Here is an 8,461-nt window from a genome sequence, read left to right as displayed (position 1 = left end):
GCTCACCTCCCTGTGTTCCATTTTCATCTGTGTTCTTAGGATTGTCTACACTGAATCATGCTTGCTATGTGCCAGATCTACTACTTTAGATTCTGATGAGCATTTTGTCTTTTTGAATGGATATCCTGTCCCATCATTTCAGGAGTTTTGATCTGACTCAAACAGGTAATTGAATCCCTGACTTCACATTCAAAATAGCGTTCCATAACATTCCTGTCTTCTTTACTAACAACCACTACTATTAAAACACATCCACGCCACAGACATTTACTGGTTAAACAGTCTTTCTTCTTAGGGAACCCTGGGAATTGTAGTTCAGCGAGGGAAATAGGCATCTCCTGGAACCCTTAACAAACTACACTTCCCAGGATTCTTTGTGGGAAAGGATGACTGTCAAAGTGATAAAAATGCATAGCTGATGTCTCTTAATATGTCAGCTTTCTCTTAAGGGACAGACAGGCTCTTAGGATACTGAACAGAAATATCTCTTCTCATCCAATTCATCACTTCAGCTGTGTGAGTGGAGTTCTTTTAGAAATAAAAAAGAACTTCACAGTTGGTACTTTATACTCCTGGGTCCCATAATAAATAAAATAATAATAATAATAATAATAATAATAATAATAATAATATCCCACACATCTGGCTGGGTTTCCCCTGCCACCCTTGGCAGCTTAAACCATATATAAACCATAATAAAACACCAAACATTGAAAAACAATATATTATACGGACAATAAATAAACCAATAGAAAACTATCATAGTTTACAGTTATACCCAAATTAAAATAACCGCCAGCCCCAACTAAACATCTAACCAACCCCAACTCAAGAAAAACAAAACAGAGGAACCAAACTTAGAACCCTTTGAAACATTGTAAAACATTTTAGCCAGTTGCCCCAACCCAAGAGTTGTTCCAGCAACACTCCTCTGGCCTCCCAGGAGCCTCTTTCAGCTGTTCTGGGTGAGTGTGGGCCCCGCCCCCAAGGCCAGGTGCAAATGGGCCCGGCAGCAGGGAGCAGCCTTCCTTCCAATACTCACAGCAGCAGCAGGTATGTAAATAAATATTTTCTTCCTCTCTGCACATAGTTCGTATTGATCATCATTCAGCTTGAAAGAAAGATTTTAAAAAAGATTCATCTTCTCTGTGTTTGTCAAAAAGAAAAAGAAAAGATAGTATTTTCTTTTAAAGTAACTAATGTTTTGATAGCCTGGGGATTTGAATCAATGGTTCTTAATCAATATTTTGTGTATACACAGTTATTGTTCCCCTTCGCTCTGCATACTTTGGGCTGGAAAGCAAAACACTAAGGACTGAAAATCGATAGGCTATGTTTGTGAACTTTACAGAAACTCAGGCAGAGAATTAGATATTCTCTAACTGTTGTTTTGGGGGCAGCTATGGTGCAATAGACACTGGTGGCTCTGTGGTTTAACCCACATCAGAAGCTTGCCGATCAGAAGGTCAGCAGTTTGAATCCCTGTGACGGGGTGAGCTCCCGTTGCTCGGTCCCTGCCCCTGCCAACCTAGCAGTTCAAAAGCACCTCAAAGTGCAAGTAGATAAATAGGTACCGCTCTGTGGAGAAGGTAAACAGCGTTTCCGTGTGCTGCTCTGGTCCACCAGAAGCGGCTTAGTCATGCTGGCCACATGACCCAGAAAAACTGTCTGTGGATAAACCCCAGCTCCCTTGGCCAATAAAGCGAGATAAGCGCTGCAACCCCAGAGTCGTCCGCGACTGGACCTAATGGTCAGGGGTCCCTTTAACTTTATGATGCAATAAGGTTACATTTTCAGTAGCTGTGTTGTTGGAAATGATTGGACATCCCAATGTCAGAAAAAAATGCACTCTGAAAGCACCTATATCTGGAAAGAAGGAGTTTCTCTCACCCCATCCCACACTGCATAGTACTCAAGGCTAAGATACTTTGACACCTGAGGCAAGAAGCAAGCAAGCAAGCAAGCAAGCAAGCAAGCAAACAAACAAACAAACCCCAAGCACTTTTCTCCCTTCCTGGTAGTAGAAATACAATAATATTTTTTTTTTTTAAAAATCTAACAGTTTCCTGCCCTTTCATGACTCTCATAAGCAGCTGCCTGAGATAGCTGCCTAATGATAGGGCTGGCCATTCAACTCACTTTACTCCTAATTTATATCATATGTGTGGGTGGCCCTTGACCATGATAGTTCACAGGAAGGGCATATATATGTACTTTGTAAAGGTGAAGGGACCCCTGACAGTTCAGTCGTGAACGACTCTGGGGTTCCGGTGCTCATCTCACTTTACAGGCCAAGGGAGCCGGCATTTGTCTGCTTCTGCAGACGGTTTTTCTGGGTTATGTGGCCAGCATGACTAAGCCACTTCTGGCGAAACCAGAGCAGTGCATGGAAATGCCATTTACCTTCCCGCCAGATCTGTACCTATTTATCTACTTGCACTGTGTGCTTTCGAACTGCTAGGTTGGCAGGAGTTGGGACCGAACAACAGGAGCTCACCCTATCACGGGGATTCGAACCACCGATCCCAACTGCTTTCATTTTGTGAAGTTTTAAGATTAACTGTGATAGATTCGCTGAAATCACCTGCGCCATTGATTGCCCTTTAATTAGAAGCTATTGTTAGTGCCCAAACCACATGGAAGCATAGGATGTAACCAGGCTTTGTCAATACTTCAGCTATTGTTTTGGTGACCATATAACTACTGCAGAAACATACATCAAAATGCTTCTAAATTAGAGAAAGGCGATGAAGCATAATGTGATTATGATGCAGTCCTCTTGAAAATGGCTCACCAATGTAATATGCAATTTGATGTCCTGAAATGGTCTCTATTTCTTGAACTGTATAAAAATTGATGCCCTGATTCCAAACGGATTAGAAACTTTGCTTTTGGTATTTGCTGCTGCATGCTGGCACTGAAACTTTACTGTATGCATCAATTGGCTTGCTTCCATATCAAAATGAAATTTATGCAATTAGTTCTTTACAGCCAACAGCACAGTAGAGATTCCTTCATCCCACTATAAATGTACTGTGCACTTTCCACATCACTTGCTGAACATGGGCAGCAGATGGCACCATTCCTCCCTGTCTTTCAGGGCTGAGAATAAATCCATATTGTATTAGCAGAGCTTTTCAAACCAACACTACAGACCTTTCAATAGTGCTTCCTAAGCTAGTGGAACAATTGAAGTCACACATTTGGAATAATACTTTGTTAACTGTTCTCGTTTGCTTTATGGGACATAAAATCTGCACAATCCTTCTGCAAATGAAGGTGACTTTTTCAATGCAGCCAGAATCTCCATCAATTGAATATTTGATTTTCTGGATTTACAATTTTACTCCTGTAGTTTCAGTAATAATTCTGGGATGTAACAACCACCTTTGGTTTAAGAGTAGAGTCAAGGATGTTACATATTCTCCTGTACTCCAAACGGTGTAGACATTGTGCAGTAATGCTCCAGCCGTAGCCTGCATACCATTGTGAGCAAAGGTGTCTGTACACTATCGAAGGCTATGCACACACCCCTGTTTGTTTTGCATCCAGTGTGCTCCCACTCCTGCACAGTGGTTTGGGACATTAGGCACAATCTCCTGTATCTATCCTGTTATTTCTTGTGCAATTCTGCATTTTGCTGTGTTTCCCCCTAAGCTAGCTTCCATCTGAATTGAGAAAAACAATGACCTAGCTGCATTTTAAGCCAGCAATGTGAAAACACCCTTATGCAGTGCTCATTTACAACCTTCGGCTTTGTATATCCAATTTTGCCTTGGACTTCCAGCCTCCATTTTCTTCTGCAAGATGAGGGTGGCAGTGAAGTTCCCAGGGACGGCCCTACCATTAAGCAGAGAGAGGCAGCTGCCTCAGGCGGCAGATGATCCAGGACAGGGAGTGGCAGGAAAGTACTGGAAGAGAGAGTTGTGTGTGTCTTTTCTGGCATTTAATAGCAGGAATGAATGGGTTAGCAGCTGCATCTTATTCATATTACTGTGGTTTTTATTGCTTTACTATTTTAACATGTCCACTGACTTCAGATTAATTGTAACAGGAAGTCTGTAGATGCAATAGTAGTAGTAGTAGTACCCTCCAACCTAGCTTGTTGTTCCCAGATGCACCATTAAATGCTATTGTTATTGTTGTAATATTCATCTTTCAGTCCTGTTGACTTCAGGATATGAAATTGGCGTGGACATCATCTTATCCTTTGTCTCAGATTGCAAAATGTTTTGGGTTGGCTCTTAATATTTTGCACATATTTCTTTAATAAAACTTGCCTGCAGTGGCATGGCTTGCTCTTTGGAGGAAAGAATGCAAGAACAGTGCAGATGCGACCCCCTCATTGCAATTCAATGGCTCCAATATTAAGCGGCTGTATCAATATGACGGAGTTGCTTCTTTGAGATTGGTGAAGGGGCAAGAAATTGTGAAACACTGAGGCGGCAGAATGAATAATAAGTCAGGGAAGAGATTGAATACAGCAGTTATGAAAAGATAAAATCCACAACTAATTGGTATAATGACTAGTTTTTGGATGAAGGGAGTCGGGGAGAGACTCTGAAGAGGGTGGCAGAAACATGGTGAGCACTGGGATTCCTGAATCTTCTGCCTGTCTTTCATTTCTGTTTCACTGTGCATTGCATCCTTGCTCCACTGGGCAGCCTGTTTTTATCAGATAATGCCGTTCCACCAACAAACTCAGTTACATCTACCACACAGCTGCCACTGAATATGTGGGATGAGACCTAAGTTGTGGCAAGTGCGGATTCTTACAGGTTTGTGGTGGCTGCCTTCACGTCCTTGCCCAGATCTTTGCTTGTTATTAGTGCCTGGGTTGGATATAGCTATTGCAGGATTGTTTTGATTATTAGCTGTATGTTTTATTCTTGCTGTCTGAAGTACTCTTCATTTTTTAAAAATTGTGTCCTACGATCGGATCACCTAGCAATGAAGGGCAGCTGAATTTATAACAACAACAACAACAACAACAATTTATACCCCACCCATATGGCTGGGTCTCCCCGGCCACTCTGGGCAGCTCCCAACAGAATATTAAAAACACGATAAAACATCAAACATTTAAAATTTCCCTAAACAGGGTTGCCTTCAAATGTCTTCTAAAAATCAGATAGTTGTTTATTTCCTTGACATCTGATAGGAGGGCGTTCCACAGGGCGGGCTCCGCTACCAAGAAGGCCCTCTGCCTGGTTCCCTGTAACCTCACTTCTCACAGGGAAGGAACCACCAGAAGGCCCTCAGAGGTGGACCTCAGTGTCTGGGTTGAACGATGGGGGTGGAGACGCTCCTTCAGGTATACTGAGCCAAGGCCGTTTAGGGCCCCATTCTATCTCCATTTGTCCCCACTATGACATTAAAGGAGTCCAGTTCTGTGGGAGCCTGAGGCTCAAAGGAGAAACATGCAGTGTCCAGTCCAAGTCAACACAGAGAGAAGAAAAGAATGGGACAAAGGACAGCTCCAAGGAGGCTCTGCTGGCTAAAGCCATCTCCTCTGAAGGCAGCTTCAAAACATGTCTTCTCTGCAGGAAGCTAGACCCAATTGCAGATTTATGTAAGCTGGCCAGACCTAATGTGGAGTATAGATGTCACCCTTCTGGAGAAGCTGAATGTGTAGTGAAAGGCCCTCATTTTATTTTGCAGTGCTCTGCTCCTGTGTGGTTGGCAGATTCTCTGAGTCAGAGGATGGTGATGGAGCTGAGTCCTCTGTCTGGAAGGGCCCCATAAATGACACTAGCAGTTCTCCCCACAAGAAAGTACCTTGGCTCTCATTCTCCTTGGATTCCTCCATCATGTACCAGAAGCCACACATCCTCTCCAGGTTGTGGTTCATGACAAGGGGTATGCAAACCGATTCAAAAGCACCCCTCAGTTGCAAATTCGCTTTAGAAAGAATACATAAACTTCCAGAACAATACGTTTAAACAGAAAACCTCACAGAATGACAAGGAAAACCTCAAATCTCCCTTCAAATTGGAAACAGGTATGATGCACACCGAAATTTGGCTAACTTGTGTTCATCCTCTAAGAGTGTCTCCATATTGGGATAACAAATCAGTATACATTTTATAAACAATTGGATTTTCACAGATATAAGTGGTGCTTCATGACTTCTTTGTACTGAGTGCCAATAGTGTTACGAAATGAAATGTGAACAGTTTAAAAAATGGTTTTATAGATGTCTGCCTAAAGTTGTTGATGGCAGCCTGCCTTATCATAATTTTCTTGGTCAAGGAGTGTCTTTTTGGCATTTTTGACTTAGATAAGAAAGTGAGAGGTAGCACAACATTTCCGAAGATCTTCACCATTTTTTAAAATTAATACACAAAGCTACAAAATAGCATACATAAATATATAATACGTTACATGCATATGTAATACACATCTTGTGAATATTTCCCAGGAAAAAATAAATAAGTAAAGAAGCAAGAACTACATAATATCACCATCCATTATAATCCCTTTGATCTACAACATCAAGCTAAGTTGCCAATTATTTATTAATATTCATTAGATTCATTAATTGTAAACAGTGAATAAGGTCAAATATTGTGTTGGAACTTGTCACTTCACAACATGACGAAAGCTCACCAAATCTTACTTTTGATTAACAAACCTAAGAATAATTTGCTAAGCCAATAAACCTAAGCACCCAACAACAGCCCCATGGTACAGCTTTTCTAGTGCATTGGGGCTGCAGGGGAAGAAGGATGCTGGTATTTGTAAACAGCATGAGCTTTTCCAAAAATTCATATTCCATTATCGGCAAGGCATAAAACATCTAACAAAAAAAGATGAAGTGGAATCTATGGAATCCAAAGCACAGCTCAGCTCTTTTTGAATTCACTTATACAAAGAGGAGGCATGGCTTTTATATTGCAAAGACATGGTTCTGAAGGCAATATTCTGTTTCAGAATACTGAATATTCTGAAACAGACTTTCTTGCTGAATTCATTGTATTTCAAGCAACAGATGCCATTTAATAATATAAAGAACAACACCCCCAAAACATATAAAGCAGGCAGGAGGGAGCCAGTAACAAAGAGGAGGCAATAGATACTGGAGCCAGTGTCTGATTAAGATGAAGTTGCAAAGAGAACGCCAGCAGAGTATAGGCAACTGGAAGCAAAACTAATGGGAATTACTGTATTTTTCACTCTATAGGATGCACCAGACCATAAGATGCACCTAGTTTTTGGAGGAGGAAAACAAGAAAAAATATATTCTGAATTTCAGAAGCCAGAACAACAAGAGGGATTGCTGCGCAGCGAAAGCAGCGATCCTTCTTGCTGTTCTGGCTTCTGGGATAGCTGCACAGCCTGCATTCGCTCCATAAGACGCACACACATTTCCCCTTACTTTTTAGGAGGGAAAAGGTGAGTCTTATAGAGCAAAACATATGGTATTCCTGTAGCAACCCTCCAGCCCTCTCTAGCTGGACCTTGGAACTTTCCCAAGGCCCCACTATCTCCTAAAACCTCAGAAGGTTTTCCTAGGCCATGATCCTCCACTGGCCCTTCAAGCACTTTTACCTGATTAGAATGTGTCCCTGAACCCACGAACAGAGGAAGAGGGGGGCAGGGGGAGCACACTGCCCCAGGAAGCGTGATCCCAGTGGGGTTCCATCACGACTAACCCCTGCCCATGCTGGGTGCCCCGCCCCCACAGGTGGTGCACCACGCCCCCAGAACGCATGCCCTGCCCCTGCAGGTGGCACACAATGCCCCCGGGATGCACGCCATGCCCCTTTGGGTGGCGCACCCCACCCCGGGACGCACGCCAGCCCTGCCCCTGCCTGCTCTCCGCCCCCGGTGCTGGAGCATGAAGATCCACCACTGCCTGAGCCACCATCATGCTACTTGCTTGTCTGAACGGAGAATGTGTCTGTAAAAGCCTCTGGCTTTTGCCTGGCTAGAATGCAACTACAAAGGTAAGAGTTGCACATATTACCCTGCCCACTTTTGCCTTTGGCCCTGCCCAATGTCCACTGCCAGCAGGCTGCCCATGGGGGTAGGGGGCTCTTGAGCTGCAAAATGTCCCCAACCCCTGCTACTTGGCCTTAGCATCATTGCTCTTCCTGTCTGCTCCATCTCCAGCCCCCCCCTTTCTACTTGTTTGGGAGTTTCCCCTCAGCGAGCACCGCACAGTGTCAGAATGAATGTTCGTTTTGGAAATCAAACCGCAAGCAAGCGTTTCCTTCCCTCATCGTAAGCATAAAAGGGATGGTTTTATAATCTAGGAACACACATGCTTGATAGCAACTTTTAAATTATATCAGCAGCATTCACACTGTATTAGCAAAACCCCTGTCATTAGAAAATTGTATTTTGTAAGAGGGTTGGTAATAGGATACAAAAGATACTAATATGATTAGGGGATGATAATAGGATTTTTTGTTCATACCAATGGTTTTATTCTGCCCCAGCAAAGTTGATTTCCCTA

This window comes from Podarcis tiliguerta, assembly GCF_965153285.1.
Source record: "Podarcis tiliguerta genome assembly, chromosome: 10".
Lineage (NCBI taxonomy): Eukaryota > Metazoa > Chordata > Lepidosauria > Squamata > Lacertidae > Podarcis > Podarcis tiliguerta.
Note: the sequence above shows the minus strand (reverse complement) of the source record.